General features: G+C 42.9%; 1 protein-coding gene across 12 annotated transcripts in view; it reads left to right on the top strand.

Annotated features, from left to right (window-relative positions):
- SRGAP2 (SLIT-ROBO Rho GTPase activating protein 2) overlaps positions 1–22,807 on the top strand; it is a 234,822-nt gene that overhangs the window by 93,997 nt on the left and 118,018 nt on the right. The window lies entirely within an intron of this gene.

The following is a 22,807-nucleotide window of genomic DNA, read 5'->3' as shown; positions in this document are numbered from 1 at the left end:
GATCTACTTACCCAACAAACCCCTCTTAAGCATCTACTGAGTGCTGCGCCCTGTGCTGATTCCTGTAAGACTGAGGTAAGCTCTGGAATCCTGGCTAATAGGGAAGAGAGACATGTGAACATTACATTTAATGTAAAATGGGCTTCATGGAGGTCTGAGCAAAATATTTTGAGAACAGATATATTTTCAAAAGCAGTGGAAGATAAGGTTAGATAAGTGGAATAGACCCCAAATAATGGCTCTTTGGCAGGTAGGCAGCGTCGTCCGGTCCGAGGCCAGGGCATGGTAGTGAGCCCTCTGGGTTCTTGTGTGGGGAGACCAGAGGAAGAATTTCTGTTCGTGTAGGAGAAGAGGAAACATAGTGGGGGACTATTTGCAGCCTTGCCATATGGTCTGTGAAAGACCATGTCCACCCACCCGTACAAAGTGCCACAAGTGCATAGAGAATAGACATTTCTTCAGGTTGGGGACTGGGCGGGGCCTCATGAAGGTGAAGGACAGTGGGTGGGAAATGGGAAAATACAAGTGTGAGTGCTAGAAACTGGTCCTATGAGCTGAATTCAATTGAGACAATGTGGAAATTGTAGAAGGAGGATAGAATGATGGGGGAGGAAGCATTTTAGGGAGAGGGAATAGCGTCGGTAAAGGCACAGAGTTGGAAAAACAAGGCTGAGGGGTAGCCCGTTTGTTTTGCTGAAGAACGGGAATAATAAATTTAAATGTGAAATGAGCTTGGAAAAGTTGTAGGGGCCTGATCATAGTGGTCTGGAAGTGCCAGGTGACAGGGTTTATTCTGTAAGCGTGGGGAGCTATTGATAGTCTTTTTTTTTTTAAAGATTTTATGTATTCATGAGAGACACAAAGAGAGAGGCAGAGACACAGGCAGAGGGAGAAGCAGGCTTCCCGCAGGGAGCCCAATAAGGGACTTGATCCCAGGACTCCGGGATCACGACCCGAGCCCAAGGCCGACGCTCAACCACTGAGCCACCCGGGTGTCCCTGCCGTTGATAGTTTTTGAGCAAGGAACATAATTATGGCTGTGCTTTGGGAAGGTAACTATGGCAACACCACATAGGATCAATCAGAGGGAAGAGACTGGGAAGCCTGGTAAGAAGGCATGGCAGTGAGCCTAGGGTTAACCTGACCTGAAGTCGTGCCCGCAGAAACAGAAATGGGAGGGCAAGAAGCAATCAAAGTCAGAGAAGCTGGGACAGAGGAAGGGCTGTGGGCTTCCCGGGTCTCTCAAGTGGCAGTCATGCTGCATTTTCCTCCAGCCAGTCAAGTGTATTCTCGGTTTTGCTGATGCTAGGGCTGATCCCTAGAATAGTTCGTTCTCTGCCCAGCGCGTCTCAGCGGGCACTCGTCACCTCCCCCGGAGTTGTAGCAGCTGCTGGCCCAGCAATGCCAGGGATTCGTCTCTCTGTGCTGCCAGGAGAGCAGCTGCCAGCGGCAGCCCTGGACGGACGCGTCTCGGGGCCCCGGCTGGGGTGCGCTGGCCAGGGCCGGAGCAGGTCTCCAGGGACTGTCCCCACTGCCCTCCCGGCCACTCTCTCAGCCTGGCTCCCTTTCAGCCATTTCGGCTCCATTTCAGCCGTTTGGGTTTGGTATTCAGTTACAGTTTTCAGGGACTGCATTTAGGGACAAACATTGCTGAAGTGCTTTTTTCATTCTTCTTCTAGGCACCTTCTTGCCCTGGAAGCCATTAGCCTGTCACTCCTTCAGCTTTGCTTCCTATTCTGCTCTGCTCCTGCTCACCTTTTGTCCTCGCCCACACTGTGCTCTGTGCAGACACCCTCATTAAAGCCCTCACAGCTCTGACTCCATTGCAGAGTCTGACCCTGTGGTCCCATCACGCTCCTTCTCATCCCCTTCCCCCACGGAAAGAGCGAGAGATGCCGCAGATAGAAGTACAGAGCATGTATTTGCTTCTAGCGTATTCTGCTTTGTTGAAGCTGGGGAACATGGCTCCCTCCAGCCTTTGAATTGTGGCTGAACCCTGTGCATGTCTGAGATTCTCTCCACTTGGTTTGATTAGGAGCAAAGATAAAATACTAGGTAAGGGTAGGAAGTCTTCCTAGGGAACATGTTCTTGCATTTACTTTGGCTCCTTGAAGAGTATAAATGTATTCCTATTTGTTGCTGAGCCTTTGATTGTCTCTTTTAAGTGGAATCTGTGTTAATATTGCCCAGCGGGACTCTAATTGATAATGCATTGGCTCTGTGTGTGTGTGTGTGTGTGTGTGTGTGCATGTTTACAGAGACTTGCTGTAAATTACCTTTCAGTTATAGCTCATTTGGTTTTTATCTCCTACTTTTAATAGCTCAGTTCTTTCTTTTATTTTTTTTCCTGTTGAGTCTTTGGAGGAATACTCCTATATTGCTATCCTGCTGAGTTCTTTCCAGAGACCTTATGCTACTTGAAAACCCACTGCCAACCTCTTTTCTTTTTTCCAGCTTTTCCAACAACAAGTATTTGTTGAATATTTTAAAGATATTGTTCTAGACTCTTAGAGGAGGGGGATCCAAAGAAGTAGAAGTAGTGGTTCTTTCCCAAATGAAATTTATAGTCTAGTCAGGGATGAATTGCACCTGAATACAATAACACATCTTCAGTGTAAGGCAACTTGTGGTAAGTACCAAGTGGGTGCTACAGAAGGGATGGTGCACAGTTGGTATGGTCAGAAGACTTCCAGGGATGAAATGGAATTTGGACCAGACATTGAAGAAAATGGACAGGATTTTGATAGATGGAGAAAGAGGGAGGGGGGGGGGATGTTGTAGGCAGGGAGGAGCACAGCAGGAGGAGAGTACAAAGCACTTTCCAGCATATAGCAAGTGGACTGGTTTGGGTGGTTAACAGCTATGTAGGGAGGAATGGGACAAAGGTAGATAGGACCATACCATCCTAGACTTTTCGATGAGGATTTGGCGCTATGCAATAGACACTGGAAACCACTGAAGGTTTGAACAGCTAGTGCCCAAACTGAGATATGAACCCTGCTTACAGAAGATTATCTTTAACCTTAATGGTGGTGAATTGCTAAATGACTGGAAACTTGAGACAGTGAAACCTGTTGCCATAGTAGATAATAAGGATCTAAATTAGGGTGGGATGGTAGGAATGAAAAGAATAGAAATTGATCCTTGGGAACATTTAGCAAGTATGTATTGTGCTCTTACCATGTGACAGATACATACCAGGAAAGAGGGATACTGCCCCCCTGTACTCCTGGAGCTTACAGTCTAGAGACAGATGGAAAACACCTGGTACATGAAGAACCTACAGGAATTGCTGACAGATGGGATTCAGGTTTCAAGTGAGCTTGGAAGCACAAAAGAAAGAGGGCCGTGAAGTTTCTTTTGGACTCGGGTGACTGGTAGATTAATGGTGCCTTTATTAGAAATACTGAAGTTAGGAAGAGCTGTTTTTGAAGGGCTACAACATGAGAAATTTGGTTTTGGGATGTTAAGTTTAAGATACCGGAAGGATATCAAAGCTGAAATTTTTCGTAATTGACAAAAAATGAATGTGTTCAGGGCTGAAATCTGGGTTGTGGGTAGATATTTGGGCACATTCACAGAGAGCTGACAGTCAAGGTTGTGACAGTGTCTGATTTCCAACATGAAGCGTCCAGGAGGAAAAAGGAGAAGCATCCTTTGTATTGTTTGTCATACTCAGATTGTAGAGAGTGAGAAGTGATTTAAAAGATAAATTTATTTGTACATTTATTCAGTACACATTTTGAGGACCTAATGATGTCCCAGGCATTGAGCTAGGTTGAGCATAGGAGCAAGACAATATCCTATTCTCACTAACATAAAATTTTCAGGATATTAAAGAGATACACATGAAAAGTAAACCTGCTTCTTTGGGTGATTATGAGTTGTGCAACTATGGGAAGGGAGGTGAGGGAGCAGGACCCAGGTATCTCAGGAATCTGGTAGACATTCAACCTACAGTACGCCTTTCAGTGGGAGGTTAGGTACACAGTTAATTAGAGAGAAATTCTTGTAGAGTCCATGTTCTTGGCCTTGGGCCCAGTGTTTGTGCAGTCTCTGCTGTTACATCACCTAGTGCCGATGGATTTTTCCTCTGGAGTTAACTTCAGAATTGTTCATCAGCCTCACAGGATAGCACTGGGTTGAAAGGAAGAGTCAGTTGGCCATGGAGATTGTTATAGCTGTAATTGCAAATCAGAAGACAGTGGTGGACTAGAAAGTTCCTTCTTGGGTAGTAGCAGATGACTTTGAGGAGGGAAGTAGCAGGAAGCAAGAGGCTGCCAGAAGGGAGAACCCCTCATTTCCTGGGACCAGTGTGTCACTCCTTCATTTTGGACATATTGGGGAGTTGTTTGTTCCCTCAAGGAAGGTTTTGCCCAGATGTAGCATCTGGTGTTGAGCAAGGGTTGGCTTCCCTTTGCCATGGCTCAAGCTGCCTTTATCAAGAAACTAACAAAAGGTCCCCTGGTGAGTGTCTCGCTGGCCTAGTTCATACAGAACTTAGGCAGTGGTTGGATCCTTTCTGGAAGACTTGGGAAGTTTTGCACGTGGACAAAGCAGTATAGAAGAGGCACAAGAAGGCAATTTGCGGGGGGTGGGTGGGTACGTGATCAACAAGACAGGGTGCTGGCCAGTCTTTGGAACAGAGAAGGAATTCATTTGAAAGCTCTTCGGGTGGCCATATGACAGCAGTAAAAGCTGAGAGCTTTAATCCAGACAATACTTGTGTCTGAATCCTGTCTCTTTCACTTGTAGCCCTGTGACATTGAGCAAGTCACTTAACCCCTTTTAGCTTCAGTTCACTCATTTATGAAATGTAAGGAATAATTAATACTTACCCTGAAGAGTTAAGGATCAGATACAATACATATGTGAAGCACTAGCCTAGTGCTGATAACTTACTAGAAACTGAAAGAAAGGGTAGCTGATGTAATTATCACGACCACAGGAGGATAGTGTGGAAGTCAAGATCACTGGTTCTGGAACCACATTTCCTGGGTTCCCAATCTGGGTCTCCCTCTTACAAGCTGGGTGATTTTAGATGAAGGTTCTTGGTTGCCTCAGTTTCCTCATCTATAAATTGAAGGTAATAACAGTGCCTCATGGAGTTGTTCTGCTGAGTAAGGGAATGAATGTATGTGAAGCTCTTAGGACAGCACTTAGCACATAGCACATGTAAATAGCAACGACTGCTCTTGTCCTCAGGAAATGAGACTGAACGTGGTTACTGTAGGTAAAATCTTGGTGGATTAGATTCACTATTTATTCTCTGTGCAGAGTTAAGCATTTTTAAGCCTGACCCCAGGTAGTATCCTGTCCATTTCCCCTTTCCTCAGTGACCCCTGTGTGTGGGCCCTTGTGAATGACAAACTCATCCTTCCTCCTGATTTTTATGATAGGCTGCATTGGGCAGGAACTATGCAATCATGTGACTCTATATAATTGTATGTCCAGTTCCTACAAAAACTCAGCAATTGTACGTTTTGTCTTATAAGCTGTCATGTTCCCAAGGTGTCATGAGCTATGTTGAACCAGTAGTTAACCCTGGCATATTACTTTTAGATCCAGGCTCATAATCATCAAGAGGAGGAAATTTGCCTTACACTCGCCCTCTAATGTCCTTATTGTCACAGAGTCACTAGTTAGTACTAATTGCCAAATCGTTGGGTTTCCATAATGGTATGTGCTGATGTCCTGATTGCAAGCTGGGTGGATAGAAGCGTGCCAGTCCTGTTCAGCTCCTGCAGTGGCCGCTATCCATACCAGCCAGCCAGGTTGGTATGGGTGCCGATTTCTACTTAAGCCTCAGCCATGAGCAGAACAGATTGTGGTTTACTGGGTTGTCCCATGAGGCCAAACAGAAGCTCCTATTGCGTCTGCATAAGTGACTTTGTATCATCCTTTTAGGGTAGGGAATGATGGAGGGCAGTTGGGAGCAAAACACGCTTTAATGAGCAGTTGGGAGGATGCTACTGAGGGCTTCCTGTGTCTCCCAGGCTCTGCCTTTGGAATGCTAGGAGGACACACCTCAGGCTCTCCGCTTTTAGGAGCCAGACACTGCTGATCATGCCCCTTAACAACAGTGTTGGGGTGCAGGGAACTTTCAGTATTTGTTTTCCTGGCTTTCGTAAGTCTCATAATAATTCCGGGGTAGACACAGGAAGCAATATGCGTCTGCTTCGAAGGATCTTTAATTTTCAGGAATTCACAGCCAATTAAATGAATTGACTTTGATCCAGTTCCCTTTTAAAGGCAAAAGCCATGTCATCTTTATTGGGAGCTGAGTGCATTAAGTGGGAAGGTTTATAAGATAAGAAAAGACCATCTCTGCTGTAAGGACTTTCATAATTGAAATGGGGAGCATCAGACAGGCTGACAGAGAATAATAAGAACACATATGCACATGGGCACTTGGATCTAAAAATAGGACCCCCATCTACAGCAGGTTCTAGTAGTCACCGGGAAGGGAAGGAAGGTGGATCATTCGGGAGGGACTCATGCTTGACTTAGGCAGGGAAAGGTAAAAGATAGCAGTTATGTTCTCAATTAGATTTGGTCCCAAGTTAATTGAAGCAAAGACTTTAATATCTAATTCCTGTGCTGTGCTGAAGTATCATGCTGGGAAGAGACACAGAGTCATATGGGAAGAGCTCACTGTTAATGAAGGATTTAGGGAAAATGAGAAAAAAAGGAGGGTTTGGATTTTTCAGCATTGAAAAAGGATCATCCTTTCTGCTATTTCCTGGCCTTTTACATGCCACCAATCATTGGATCATTGCCCCCTCAGGTTTTTAACTCAGGGAAGATCAATGAGCACAGCTCTGCTTCTTAACATATTTTGGGTACAGCTGGTTAAAGAACCAGGATTAGAAAATGAGTCGAACAAAGTAGGATTATCTTCAACGGTAGGATGCTGAGCTGTGTTTGCCGATTTCTACTTAAGCAGTCGAGACGGGGCATCCTTGCATGAAATTCAGACATCCCTCCCCAGCAGCCTCTGTTAAAGTAGAGGTTGTGGAACAAGCCTGGCAGCTCTCAGCCTGCACCCTTGTAAACACCAGATGTTCCGAACTACTGTGTTCTGGGGGTAGAGGTGGGGGGTTTCTGGTGGTGCTTGAAATTCTTTGAATTTATAGGCAGCATCTTGAGGATTTAGCAAAAGGAGGAAGTTGGACAGACTTGATTCCATGGCATACAGGTGGAAATGATGCCTGAGACAGTTTCTTTAGAAGACAGAGCCCATGCTACTGAGTGGACTCTGACAGAGAGCTGGGGAAGCCAGGACACCAGGCTCGGTAAAGAAGGATTCAGCTTCCTAAGTGTATTGACTTTCTGCCCTCCTCCCTGACCCTCTTCTTATACAGGGACTGGATTTGTCAGCCATCTCCTTGCTTCTGTCTTGTCTGGTCATGGGTGGAAACGTGTGTCCTTTCCTGCCACAGTGTCCCACGTACACATGCATGCAGACATTCAGGTGGGCGTGCCACATAGACTTTTCCATTAGCACCTCCTGAAGCCATTTAGGTTCTTAAAACGTGCGGATTAAAATGGTATTGTTAGGGGCTTTGTCTTGGCTGCTAACCTTATTCGTTTGCTTTTTCAGTGTTGGTTTTGCCAAGTCTCTGTTACACCATCAATTGGACGTGAATGAAGGTTATGTTCCTGGTAGAGAACAGTTAGGCTTCTTTTCTCTCCACCCCACTCCCAGCCCCCAAATACACATAGTGAGTTTCCTGCTGGATGGTAATGAGTGCTTAGGACACCTACTTTACAGCATAGTTCAGGGAAGCCACATGGAAAAAAGATACATGGTACGTATTTTTTTTTTTTTAAGTACACTCTATGTTGGGGGCTTAAACTCATGACCTCCAGATCAAGAGTCACATGCTCCACCAGCTGAGCCAGCCAGGCACCCCTGTAATACATCTTTACTAGGTTTTCTTGGTGCCAAATCAGAGAAGACTTTAGAAAAGTTCTCACCTTTAATCAAACGAAAAAAGCAATTTATCAGGTCTGGACCACTTTCAAGGCACACTTGTCAGAAAATATTGGCTTGAAAATCTTTGATAAACTCACTTATTATTTGGGGGGCTAAGAACATCCTTGTGCTTTTATTTCTTCTGAAAAACAAGTGCACTACTGGCCCTTTTGTTCATTAACAGAAAGTTTTGGTGAACACCAGTCTGGTAAGTGAGATTCACTCGTACTTTTCAGCAAACATTTATTCAGCACTTTGTCCACACCAAAGGCTATGCTAGAAATTAAATACATACAGAAAAATAAGCCACTATTCTCATGGAGGTTACCATTTAACATGAAATATTTTAAGGTTATGCCCCTGTGTATGAGTGTGTGCCTTCACACACGTGTGTGTTCTGAGTGCTGAGTTCAAGGTTGAGGGGCCAGAATTATTGAGTGATTCTTGAAGTTGCCTGTATTGCACGTGATTCATTCATAGACACTTGGCTTCATCTTCATCATCAGTATTGACTGACAGGTTCTGGCAGATGCCGGGGTCACAAAGAGATATAGGACCCAGCTTCTGCCCTCAGGAGGCTCATTGGGTCATGTAGAAGACAGGGGGTTTGTATGAAAAAAGGATAGCACAAAATAACATATATTTAGTTCCAAAGGAGAGATGGGAGAAATGATTTCATTCTTCTCCAGAATGGGATCTTTAAACATTGTTTTTGTTATCATTTTAGACTTACAGGAAAGTTGCAAGAAGGGTCGGAGAATTTCTTTTATTCAGATTGCCCAAAAATGTTAACATATTACTACATTTGCTTTATAGGTCTTTTTCTCTTCATGCAGTACTCATTGACATACATGTTTTCCTGAAACACCTGATCTTGATTTGCAGACATGATTCCCCTTTATCTCCACATACTTCAATATGTATTCTCTAAAAATAAGGTTGTTCTGTGGCATAATGGCATAATGATCAGTACAGTGACCAAAATCAGGGTACAGATATTGATAGCATAATATTATATAAACCACAGACATTCAGATTTACTATTCTCCAAATTTTCTTCTTGGCCAAAGAAAGTCCAAGATTATGCATTTCATTCAGTTGCTTCTTCTCTTTAGTTTCCTTTGATGTGGAATGATTTCCAGGTCTTTCATTGTAGTTTATGCCATTGATATTTCAGGGGAACATTCTTCTCAGTTATTTTGTAGAATGTCCCTTAATTCGATATCTCTGAAAATGTCGGGTATTTCTTTATGATTACATTTAGGTTATGTGCTTTTGGGCAGGAGTACCATGCGAGTGATGTTATTTTTTTTTAAGATTTTATTTATTTATTCATTAGAGACAGAGAGAGAGAGAGAGAGGCAGAGACACAGGCAGAGGGAGAAGCAGGCTCCATGCAGGGAGCCTGACATGGGACTCGATTCCAGGTCTCCAGGATCACACCCCAGGCTGAAGGTGGCGCTAAACCGCTGAGCCACCCGGGCTGCCAGCGAGTGATGTTATATTCTCAGTGCATTCTATCAGGAGTCACTTGCTAATGATTTTCCACTACTGGTGATGTTAACTTTGATCATTTGCTTTGAGTGATGCCTGCTAGATTTCTCTACCATGAAATTATTCCAGTTTGTGCTTTGTAATTAATGCATTTTGGAGAGCTACTTTGAGACCATGTAAATACCATGTTATTCTTCAGAACTTCTACCTGTCTGTTGTAGCATGTGGTGATGATTCTTGCTTAAATCAGTTATGATGATGATAGTTACCAAATGGTAATTTGCCTAGTTTCCATCATTTTTTTCCTACATTATCAGTTGGGATTCTACTATAAGGAAGAACTTTTCCATCTCCCTCAGATATTTGTCTGGTTATTTGTTTCTATCAATCTGGTTTCATGGATCCTGATTTTATTCAGCAGGTTATAATCCTTTACTTTTTTTTTTTTTTAATGTTCATTCCAGGCTTGGCTATTGGAGTTTCTTCAAGCTGGTTCTTTTGTCCTTTTGACATGTCCCCACCATTCAACTTTCTGGCACAAAAAAAAATGTTCTAGGCTCATCTTGTACTTTCCTTGCTTTACCTCAGGACCCCTTGCTTCCAAGAGCCCTGGATCCTGTTAGTGGCAAATGGTAGTTAGAAACCATGGATGCTAAGTGTGCTTTTTGTTACTGACTACCACTGTTTGTCATCCCTCTGGGCAGACAGGGGTAGTAAACAGGTGTGTGTGTACAAATGCATATGCCCACATACTTCTCTATGTCTCTGTCTCTCTGCTTATCTATATTAAAGCCTATAAGCCATATCGATATCTTCAATTCCAATCCAATACTACTTTTTATTCTGTTTCCTGCCTTTTCCACATTTATAACCCTGTTGTCTGAACAGTGAGAAATTTGGCACCCATTATCCATAATATACGTATTTAGTTGCTCAGTCCTAGAGTATCACAAAATAGTTGCAGAACCGCTGACCCATGCCTCTGAAGAAGACTAAATAACTAAGATTTTAATAATGGTTTAGAGGGGTTTGTTCCCAGCCTTAAGGGACCAAAACACAGTGTTCAAAAGTTAGTTGCTCGTTCCTACTCTTCCAACTCCCCGACCTTTAGTGTGGTTATATTACTTGTTTGAAATGCCATTTGGCTTATTTATTTCTGTTTGTATTTCTCCCCACCCCCCCCCTTCAGAATGAGGTCTGGAAAGACATTTCTCACTGCCAAATCTTTTCTCTTGATTATAGATTGAGCAGCCTTGGGAGATGGGAGAGACCTGCTTATCCATAGATGTACTCAGAACATTATCAGAAGTCAGTGCTGGGGTCATAGGCCAAACACAGGGTGGACACCGAGGCCCATCCCAAGGCCATTTCCCCTCATTGCTGGACTCACCGGGACTGTGGGGAAGCCACCTGATGGATTATGACCCTTGCTGCTTTCTCCTAAGAGAACTCTTCTCACATTCTCCCTCTGTTCTGCATGAGCACTTCTCTTGCATTTAGAGCATCAAGAATCCAGCTCTCAGGACACCTGGGTGGCTCAGTGGTTGAGCATCTGCCTTTGGCTCAGGTCATGATCCCGGGTCCAGGGATTGAGTCTGGCATCCTGTGGGGAGTCTGCTTCTCCCTCTGCTAATGTTATATCTCTGCCTCTCTCTGTGTCTCTCATGAATAAAGATACAAAAATCTTAAAAAAATAAAAATAAAAAGAATCCCGCTCTCATCTCAGTTCTAGGCTGTGATCCTGAAGACTGTTTACCAGCAACTCATGTAATATGCTTGATGTTATATGTTGGATTGTCTTGACCTGGTCCTTCAGAGGTGAAGCTGCAGGGCACTGCTCATTGACACGCAGACTTGAAGAATTTTCAGCTCTGTGGCTGGACTGTTTGTTAGTGACTTGTTCTGATGCCTCCACTGTTTCTTCTCCTTGGCTTTCTGTGCTCAGATGCTCTGGCCTCTTTAAAAACTCTTTTGCGCCAATTCTGACCTGGCCATTGTCTGCTTTCTGCTTGGAGATGGCTTCCAGATTCCCCTTTCTTTACCCCATTTAACTCTTCCTCCGTCTCCCACACACTTATTTGATTTCTCTCCTTCCTCCAGACACATATAATATGGTCAGTGCTGCTGATTCCAGCTGTTCTGAATCTTGTCTACAGCTTAAGTTCAAAAACAGATGGACCCAAAGCATCCTAGATGCGGTGCCAGTTTCCACCACATGAAAACAAGTTACTGAAAAGCATCAGGAAATTTTAGAATAGTTTTGAGGTTTGATTCTATGTCTTCTTAATTCTCTGCCCAACTTCTCCATCTCTCCTGACCCCTCTCCACGTCACATGTGCCTCATTGGACCAACGCTTTTTTCTAAAACCTTTGCCCCCAATTTCACCCTCTCTTTGTACAAATGGCTTTAACCACTGGGATGAGACCATGGTGAGGATCAAGCTCAGTTGTTGCTCTTTTCCTGATTGTCTCTGCCTCTTTTTTAATCTTCCAGCAAGGGCTAAGGAATTTCGGTCCTTTTGGCCATAGAGAAAAAATGAGTCCGAGTCTCTGTGTTTATAAATATGTGTGCATTTGCTGGTCAAAGAAGTCAGTCACTAACTTGGGGATAAAGTTTATGTTCCTCCTCTGACTTTATCAGTAGGGGGTGCAAAAAGGTGCCAATCCCACAGCCTACCCTTGCATTATTATAGACAGGGAACATATTCCCCGGGAAACTCTGACATTGTGCCCACACTACTGCACTCCCCATTCTTGCAATTTGTGAATGCTTTCTCCCAATGTTCTGAGGAACACTATTTAACTTCAACATTTCTAGTCACCCTGAATCTGAGAGAAAGAGAGTCAACATGGTGGGGCCACTTACAGGTGCATCGGCAGACACTGGTGGTCATTTACAGAGCATCAGGAGGAAGTTGTTGGCACTGTCCAGTAATTATCAGGTGTCCACTGTGACCAGAGTACTAGACACTGTAGGAATTATCCTCAAGAGGAGTCCTCAGGGCATGAGCTTCTCAATATTCAGGGACCTGTAACTCGTGTTATGGTATGGTGTGTACGTATATAACACTCCTTCCCTCCCTCCCTCCTCCTTCTCTCCTTTCTTTGGAGAATACGTGGAAGAGTTCTTAGTTTCTCAAAAAGGATCTAGGGTATGTAATCAACCTCAAAAAGATTTTATAAAAATATGTTGTAGTACAAGCTGGAATACACACACGTATAGACATTTCATGGGGTATTTTTAAATAACTGAGAACAGCACTTATGTAAAACAGTCCCTGTAGGTCTTTGCTCTGTGTTGTACTCTGATATTTTCTTCTTTGTTCTGTGGTATTATGTCCTACTGTCTTCTCTTTCATTTTTTGAGAACTGCTTTGTGGTGACCTGCTAAATTGGTCTATTAACCCCACTAATATGTTGTATCCCAGTTTGAAAAACATTGCTTTAAGACCATTGGTTCTTAAAATTTTGGTGTGCATCATATTACCTGGATGTATATTTAAAATGCAGATTCCCAGGGTGCCTGGCTCACTCAGTTGTAGAAGTGTGTAGCTCTTGATCTCAGGGTTGTGAGTTTGAGCCCCATGCTGGGTATAGAGATTACTTAAATAAATAAAACTTTCAATAAAATGAATAGAATAGAATAGAATAGAATAATAAAATAAAATATAAAATAAATAATAAAAATAAAATAAACTAGAGATTCCTGAACATCACTCCACCCCTAGTGAATCAGAATTTCTTACAGAGGAGCACAGGAATCCATATTTTAAACAAGCACCCCAGGTGACTCTGATGCAAAGTGATTTGGGGTCCTGAAGATACACCGAGAGCAGCCACTCTCTCTCAGACTTAGGAGCCTGGCTGCTCAAGGCTTCAGATCACACACTCATTCGGTGATGGCAGATACTAGTGGGTATCATCTGAATCCACACTGAGAAGCTTCCCATGGATTTTTCCCTCTCGTATCTCGATTTCTCTTGATTGTCCTTTTTTTCTAACACTGCTCTGGCCCTTGTGGAAGCAGAGAAGGAGTTAACTGAGGCCATAGAGCAGAGAGTGAAGGAACTCCAGGGTCATTTTACAGAGTGGCTGGGGTGTGGCCCAGCGCTTCAGTAGGTGCCCAGAGCCATTCCCAAATTAGAATGGGGTGGGATTCAAAACTGCTTTTCCTAGTCACTTGCCTTTCATGTGTAACCACATGCAGTGTGTCAACATGCTTTCTGGCGCCGTCAAGCACTAGCAGTTTTGCTCCCTCTGGGTTCACGGACCCTTGGTATTCCGGTTATGTGTTGTCTTGAAATAGCTCTGTGCCCAGGCTAGGGCAGCTGAGCATTGTCCATTAACTCTTTCAGCACCAGTGCTCGACAGATGCTAAGGGCTCTTTAGTTGAAATAAAACACGAGCTGAGAAAAGGATTGCTACTCAAGAGACCTGGGTCGTTGCCCTGCTCCTCCACTATTTGTGTGGCCTCAGGCTCCCTGAGCCTCAGTTCCTCATTTAGAAAATGATAAGTTAGCTCCAGACTCTAGGCCACCGAGAAAGTCTCTTCTAGATCTGAAGTTCCATGATGCTGCTTTTTGTACCTTCTGGCTTTTTCTCTCTGCACTTGACAAGTCTTCCTTCTAAATCCTCTTTTCTAGGTTGGACACAGGAGATTCACTGATTTGGGAAGTTTCCAGAGAACCCAGATGATAAGTTAAAAATCACAAAATGTATTCCTCATTAGTGCAATGATGAAGTATACAATTTATCAAGCCACGTTCACTGCAAACTTGGGTAATAAGGCCTGGGACATTTGAGATGTGTGTCTCTTCAGACACGACTCTAGCCACTTTGTTTTGTGGGTGTGAACCCATTGCATGGACAAGGGATGATAATACTTATCATGGTAATAACAAATGATGACAATACTGATTCTTAGATGTAGAGCACTTTAGTGTTTATGACCTTTTTTAATGGACATCATGCTGTTTGACCTGTTCTTCATGATACCCATGTGAGTTAGGCAGGGCCAATCTGTTTCCCCCATTTATTTTTTTTAAGTGGATAAAGAAATGTTGAGGCCCAGAGTGTGTCTGTGGCTGATTCAAGATTACCCAGCTCTAGCAAGGAGCAGAGCTAAGACTAGACTCCAGGTCAGAGGCATGGTTCAGGGTGCTTTGCGGAGTACTACCTCACTGAGACAAGATACCATCGTTCGCCCGTATTACTTACAGACCTGTAGAACTCAGTAACCTGCTAACCTGGAAATTGACCAGGGCATCTCCTACTCCACTCAACCCTTTACAACTCTGCCAGTGAAGTACTGCATGGTTAGTACTACGCTGTCATTTAGAGCACACAGCCAGTGGGCGTACAAGCTCAGTTACTCAATAACCACCCAGATACATGCTCCAGCAGTTGATTAGGCAGGATTGATGGAGGCTGAAGATGCTAACTATTCATTAAATGAATTTTTTTACTGTGCTCAACATTTACAAGATTTCTGTGACTGTGGCATCTGTCATTAGCTAGTGCTGATTAAGTACCTGCCCAATTCTTAGTGATCGATGTTCACTACTATTCCAAAATATACCCTGACCTCAAGAGACTTCCTTCCAATAAGGCGAGATAAAATACAAAATAATACATAAAAATGGATAGCAATGCATGTAGCTGATCTGATGAGTCTTGAGACTTGAGTCCATTTAGCTCTGTAGTTTCAAAGAATCAAGTGATATTTCTTTATTCCTCCTTCACTATTTTTGTGAGCCATGTTTGGGAACTCATTGTCCCATTAATAGGTATTCAGGAGGGGGAGGTCTGAAACTTAGGGATACCCTTTCTTCCCAAGTGGTTTGTTGGCACCTGACATGCGTAAGCACTACTTGCCAGGCAGGAGTTACTGGCTGTAGATCAAGCTTCTCTGCTCGTGCCTCGTGTCAGGGAGATGCCTACTCCCAAGGTAGTGGTTACTGCTTTGAAAAGAAGTGTGGATTTTTGAGTGACATCATTCCAGTTTGGCACAGACAGGTATCTCTGTCTCTGGAAGGAGCTACTATGGGTGAGCCAGGCTGTCTGTCTCAGTTCTCTCCCAAGATTTCATTCATTCAAAAAAAATCTGTTAAAACATCTGCGTGTATTTTTTTTTTTTCTGTATGTTTGTCATGTGCTGTAATTACTTATGAGGTTTCTGGTGACATCTTAATTAACTAGAGAAGAAAAAACTGAAGATATAATTTTAGAGTTAGTCACACATTATCCTTTGCATTGTTATATAAGGGATATATGTTAACTGCTAATGTAGATGGTTATAAAAATATTTTTAAACTGAGAAACATATATTTTTTGTTTCTTGGTCATCAGTCATATCTTTGTTAAGTCTTTTGCTCTTGCTATGATGTTTTCTTTTAAGTGAATTAGTCAGCTCCCACCTATTGATATAGTCTCAGCCTCTTTGCGGGGGAGAGGGGGTGGATTTCAGGATGGAAATGTGATACCTGAATGCATTTCCAGGCTGTTGATTCTATGGACTCTATTGGGTTAGAGTGCATAGTGTTTGTTCTCTAGCATGTAGATTGTACCCAGAGTACACAGGGAGAGTTTAGTCACCTCTTTGTGTATACCTTCCAATAGTTCTGAGGATGCTAGTGGCAAGACAGAGGGTGTAAACAAAGGGAAGGTCCCAGGTCTGCAGAAGCCATAGAGAAGGCTGCTGAGCAGGCAGATCTTCTACATCAGCTGGATCAGGGTTCCATAACATGTCAGTGTACACACAAGCATCGAGACCAGGATAAGATGTGAATTGTGGTTGATGGACAGTCTAGGAGCAGGAGGACCATGTGTTGGATCCAGGAAGTCCTCCAAACATGGGAGAAGCAGGTCAGAAATAAGAATGTTGTTCCCTTTCTCTCTACTGTCCAGAATAGTACCTGGCACATAGTAGGTGCTCAGTATTTGTTGAATGAATGGAATAAGATGACTAGAGATCAAGGACTCAGAGAAGGGACCTGGACAATAAGATGTCAGGGATCTAGGCAAGAAACCTGAATGATGGAGATTTAAATCTTGTGTAGGCACCCTCCACCCCTGCCGTGTCTGGTCTCATGGGGTCCATGGAGCTGTCTTGAGATTAAAGGAATCTCTAGCCTTCCTCTCCCTGCCATGAACACGGGGTGGGTGGGGATGGTTGGAGGGAAAGCAGAGTCTCTTTCCTGTCATAAATTGATGGAGACATCTCCAGTCAGGGTCCATGATGACTCAGAATTGAGAACCCCTACCAGTTCTCTGACCTAACCCAGGGGCACATTGGTGCTATAATCATTCAGGAAATAATTATTAAGATCTCAGACATGGTGCTAGTCCAGTTCTCAACTTCAAAGCAGACTCTTAAGCTTTCAGCTCGGGGACATGCCATGGTCCCCAGGGTGTGGCTGGGCTCCCTGGAGCTAATCCAGAGCCACAAGAATTCTATTTCCATACAGCGTTTCCCCCAAACCTGATTATAGGGGACAACTTAGACTATTTTGAGTAAGGTGGGTACACCACTGCTTTAATCCTTTCTAATCATCTGTCTAGGCTACTGAAAACAATTTGTGGGATTAACTTGTCCCTGAAATTGTGGAAGCTCATTTCTCCATACATAGAATATACATTTTTGCCTTTGGCCCTTTTTCTGTCTCTGAGCTCTCCTAGCCTGATCTCACTACTGGCAGAGCTGAAGCGGAGCTGTGAGAAGTGTGCCTTCCCCCTCCTTCCCTGCCTGCTGTCTTTGAAAGATGCCTCTAGGCTGCCACTGCACTCCTGGGTTGCACAACCAGCAGCCACCATTACAGGAAGAATCTTTTTCAAGTCACTTCCCACCTTGGTGATTTTTTTTCCCCTCCTTCTTTAAACACCTTCCCCAACAAATCCCATCCATCCTCTGGCTTATCTGGGTCAGAAAGGGTCTGATTTTATGCATGGCACTGTCAAACCATAAATCCGCTGCAGCTTTGCCTCTCCATCCAGCCCGTCTGCTTCTGTCAGCATCAGCAAAATGCATAATAGAGAAAATAAGCCAGAAAGGCTAATAACATTCATCTGAATAAAATAATCTCTTTGGCTGCCTCAGTTCATTTCATTTTAATCAAGGTGCCAGGAGGGAATTTAGGCTTAAAAATCCAACTCCCTGCTTGTCACTAGTTCCCTGTCCAACTGTCACTAAATGATCCCTTTTATTAAGCAGGTACTTTTTTTTCCCCCCTTTTTAATATCCTCTTCATAGTTGGCTGCTTACTAACATCTATTGGATGTATTTAACTCATTTTGGGTTTTGTCTATCATCACATATGTGCCTGTTTTTGAATGTGAGAAATGGCATTTCTCTTAGATATATTGATATTTGCCAATGCTGTGGACAGACTGGCAGGTTTGATAGGAATTCCGAGAAAGAGGGGCTCAGCAGAAGTTGCTGAAGCATCTCGGGCTCTGGTGATCTGAGTTCTCTTTGGCTTCCTTCCTGTCTCCTTCAGCACATGGTTCCCTGTGCGGAATGCAGGACTGATTCTTCCACCCTGGTCCGTAGGGGAAGAAAGGACAGTGGAAGATTAAATCTTGCTCTCCCGTTGGTATCTCCCTCACGTCTTCCCAGAGACGTACAGCTGCTTGGTTAATTGCCTATTGCTGCTGTCTTATCCCTACCACTCTTGGCCAAGGGCTGTGCATTTTCAGCAGACTGCGCTCTTGGCCCTGGCCCAGGGCCGGGTGAGGAGCCTGTTGGAAATTGACGAAAGCTGATCCCAGTTTGTTTGGAAATAAAAATAATAATATTTCTTCACATTTGTACAGTGTTTTACTGTTGATGTCATTCTTTTGCTCTTGGCATCTCATTTTACCCGCACAGCAGCCCCGTAGGTGGGCAAGTCAGAGACTGTGGGAAGGAAACATACCTTGGTAGAGCTGCACAGAAGCTCAGGCCAGCCGCTGATGCTGAGCTTGTGTCACGCGTCCCATCTGCAGAGCTGTGAGCCCAGCAGTTCTTCACTAAATAGCACCTTCGGCCAGGAGGGCTTCGGGATGTTACAGTCGGGCTTTGCAGATGGTTAGGGAGCTAGATGGACACCAACAGGGCGCATGCCCATTTTATAGGGGAGACAACTGAAACAGAGTGGAGAGGGCAAAAAAGAGAAGTGGAACATGGAGGCCAATTTGGACCTTTATAGAGTTCTCTCTTTGCCCTAGATATCGTAGAGAAATCCCTTTGAGCATTTGCCACTAAGTTTGTTGAGCATTTATGAGTAGCCTGTAGTTGAAGGAGAAAAACTGGCCTCATATATTTGAAGCCACTGATTCAGCTGTGCAGGTTTATCAATTCAGTGCATTTATAATGATGATCTCTTTTGTGGATGCATAGCCAGCTTGTAACTTTCTGGGCCTGCTTGCTTTCTTTCTTCCTTTTTTTTTTTTTTTTTTTTTTTTTTTGACTCCAGCATCATTCCCTCTCAAGTGCAATATTATGTTTTCTTGATCTGCCTCCTGAAAAAAAAAATTTAAGTAAGAAAAATACTTCTGGATATTTTGTCTGCTTTTTAGGGATTAGTGTTTGAGGAGGTTTGCAGCTGTTCAGTACATTCCTGAGGGACGGAGACCCTTTTCTTTAAATGCCCAAGTATTACACAACCTGACTCCAGGGGCGGGGAAAGTAAAGAAACTGTACAAACAAATGATAGATGGAAAAGATATAAAGACAAATTTCAATCTCCTAACCGAATGAAGTTCCGTTGGCTCTAGCAGCCCCAAATAAAATAAGGCTGCAAAGCTGCTGAAGCAGGAAACCACTCGAGCAGAACCTTAATATGCTCCCTATGAAATCACGTCTCGTTGACTTGCTTATTTTCCAGCCCGAAGTGTGTTTCATCTTTGTTCGTGTTGGCTGGGAAAATTGTCTCTATGGTATATTTGTATTCCCCTCCTACGACATGCCCTTCGCCTTTCCCGCTCCACCACTATCCCAAAATAAATAAATGAATTAATTAAAACACCTCAGTTGAAAGGAGGATTATGTCCAAGAAAGCATACAAACTCAAAGAACTAAAAATATTGCCTGAAAAGTGGCAGTAATAGTAAAAAAAGAGTAACAGACCCATAGAAGAAGCGGACAACAGAGTTTAATACTATCTTGAAAGGCTTTTTTAAAATAAAAATCTTGCATAGACGTAGCAGATCCAAAGCAGTGCCTTACTGGTGTAAATCCACCTTTGAAGTGCAAGTTTATGAAGAGAACTCATTACAGGGTCAGTTGGTGAGAACAGTGAGGCTGTGTTCATGACCCAAAATATTGAAATTGGGATTATGAATCAGAGTTGCAATTTTATATCAGTTTCAGCATCCAGGTTATTCCTGGCTCTGATTTGGGTTGCCTAATATCAAGAAAATCCTGATTCACACAGATGAATTATAATCCTGAGATAGTTTTAAATTGGCCAAGGCTTTTGAAAAAGGATATTTTGTTTTTAAGTTGAATCACTAACATTACCTAGCAGCGATCCCCATTCCCCTTAATATTATTGGGTAAGCCCGAAAAAGTGTAATAAGTGTTAAAACAATTGTTAATGATGGGGTGATATTGAGCATTCTCACTACCCAACCATGGTCTACTATGGCATGTAATTAAACTTGGCCACTGTGTGTCAAATCACGTGCTCACATGCACAGCATTACCTAAGGAGGCACACAGGCTGGAATTAAAAATGAAACCTGTGCAGGACATCCGATCTAACCAACATCACATTTTTCAAAAGTCTGGATACACTAATTGATTCTTTATTCAAAAGTTTGCACACAATGTAACTCACCTAGAAGCCCAGGAGACATTGTGATAGTGTCTAACTCAGGGAATCTGGGTCCCTGACACATTTAACTGGGGGTTGCTCGTTTGAATGGATGTGTCACAGTTGTTTGAAATTGAATTATTTCTCAATAATTCTGGAGTTTCTCAGAACATACTTTAAGAATTCCTACTCACTGAAACCAATAATAGCCATCACAGCACCTGCTGTAAGGATAGAAGAATATGTGCTAAAAGTACATTGCCACCTCAGAACTTCTTGGTATAATTATAAATATATAGTTCTTAATGTATTTACAAATTTATTAGTTTTAAGGCATAAAGCTTTTTGTTTTAAAAGATTCCCACTTCTGGGGTGCCAGGGTGACTCAGTCAGCTAAGTGTCTGGCTCTTGATTTTGGCTCAGATCATGGATCTTGGGGTCCTGGGATCGAGCCCCATGTCGGGCTCCCCACTCAGCAGGTAGTCTGCTTGTCTCCCTCTCCCTCTGCTCTCTCTCTTTCTCGCAAATAAATAAATAAATAAATAAATAAATAAATAAATAAATCTTAAAAAATAATAAAAGAGTCCCACTTCTGCCTATCCCTTGTATTAACTCATCTTCGTTTACTCATCCTTTCTTCTGAGGGCCCCCTTGGGATTTATGCTCTGTATCCTCTTCCATGGTATTCGATTGGTTTTGCCTCTCCTGCCATCACTTGTGATCTGCGGTGTACATTTGTGGGTAACTGGCCCTTTGTTTATACCTCTAATGTTCTGCTATATTATAGGTCTTTCTTTCCCACTGTGTCCTGTGATATCAGCACTTTTTTTTTTTTTTAAGATTTTTGCTTATGTATGAGACACAGAGAGAGAGAGAGAGGCAGAGACACAGGCAGAGGGAGAGATATCAGCACTTTTACAACTAAAAGCCCCTAATACTGTACTTTGTTCATTTAAGATACAAACGTTTGTATGTTGGTGAAATTGAGTTGCAGTGCCATTCTTATGTGCATGAAGCACTATAAGGAAGGACCTAATAGAGACTACTAACCCATGTCCACCCCTAAGAAGCAGATTGAGCAGTTGTCAAGTTCAGATCTTGTGAGGCCTGCTCTTTTAAAGAAGCAAGTGTAAGTGCCTGATATATTCCATGCTTACTAAGGACATGGATACTTTGCCACCCAACAAAAATGGAAACTCAATTATTTAGGATTTTGTAACTGAAACCGATTTGGAATGTATTAGAAAGTTTTCTTGCAGTGAAAACATCAAAGGTCCCTGAAGGCCTATGCTCAACTTTGAGTTTAAGATTGTTTCCTATTTGCTTTTTTTGGTTTGTTTTTCAGATGCTAAACATTTTGAAAGGAGTGGATTAATTACACATGTATCTCTTTCAGCTAATATATATATTTTTCATTTCCATAGAAATCTTTTGATTTTCCTAGAACAATAAAGGACATAATGTTGCTGAAGGGGTCAGAAATGAAATATTAGGTGCTCTGACTACAGAGGTGTTACGCTGGGGGGCAGAGGTGGGGTGGGGGGCAGATATAGATCAGTTTCAGTTTGGACTCCAATGCTCATTGGTTTGAAGTAACTTCTCAGTGCTGGTTAGATAGTTGATGAAATGGTCTGGTGTGTTCTGAAGCCAGAGGAGGTGTGGTACGATTGGTTGCTAATAATTACCTTACTACAGATTGGAAAAAGCCCCTTGTAAAGTTAAATTCCAAGCTCTACAAATCACAGCTGCCCAACAGCTTCCAGCTCTGAATGCAGGCAGTGCTGATGCAAGAACCAAGCCACTGTCCACTCACTTTCTTTGCCTTAAGAGTCTGACTGTAGGGAGGAAAGAAGGGGAAATAATGTGAACAGATTGTGATTCTTTGCAATGATTAATCCCAATTCTCTACAACGACAAGGCTTGGTTTTTAATTCCATCATTGCCACTTGTGTAGCTATGTGACCTTGAACAAGATATTTAACTTTTCTGAGTCAACTTCCCATCCCACATCTGCTGAATGTGTTAATGATACATCCTTCATCAGGCTGTCATAGGGTTCAAATTAAACAACGTTGAGTATAGGGCCCCAGCCACATGCCAAGTGCACAGCAAGCCCTTGATAAATAATATAGCAAACAACTCCTACTTTCGGTTTCTCTTTTTAAAGAAATCCAGCTTGCGGATACAGAACTTTCTGTTGCTTGAATCTGTGCTACACACCGAGTAGATAATCAGTATATTCTTTTGGATCACAGTGTTTTCATTAGAAAAGAACTCCTAGGTTTGGCACTTGACTGCTCCAATCAGGTGTAGAGGTTTTAGGAATACATGTGTTCAGATATAGTTTGTGCTCTTGGTTGTATGGGACATGACATGATGGCTCAACCCATGAACTCAGAACATCCTTAGATGTGTCCTTGGGACTAAGGGTTTTTAGGGACTTTTTTCACAGCAAAAGCCTTGAAGGTTGTTGTCTTCACTGAATCCTAATATGAATAAATGTGTGGAGATGTGGTCTGTAGTGCTCTTGTAATTCTTGTCT

This window comes from Canis lupus, chromosome 38, assembly GCF_048164855.1.
Source record: "Canis lupus baileyi chromosome 38, mCanLup2.hap1, whole genome shotgun sequence".
In the NCBI taxonomy this organism is placed as follows: domain Eukaryota; kingdom Metazoa; phylum Chordata; class Mammalia; order Carnivora; family Canidae; genus Canis; species Canis lupus.
The sequence above is the reverse complement of the archived record's forward strand: the minus strand, read 5'-3'. Positions and strand labels throughout refer to the sequence as shown.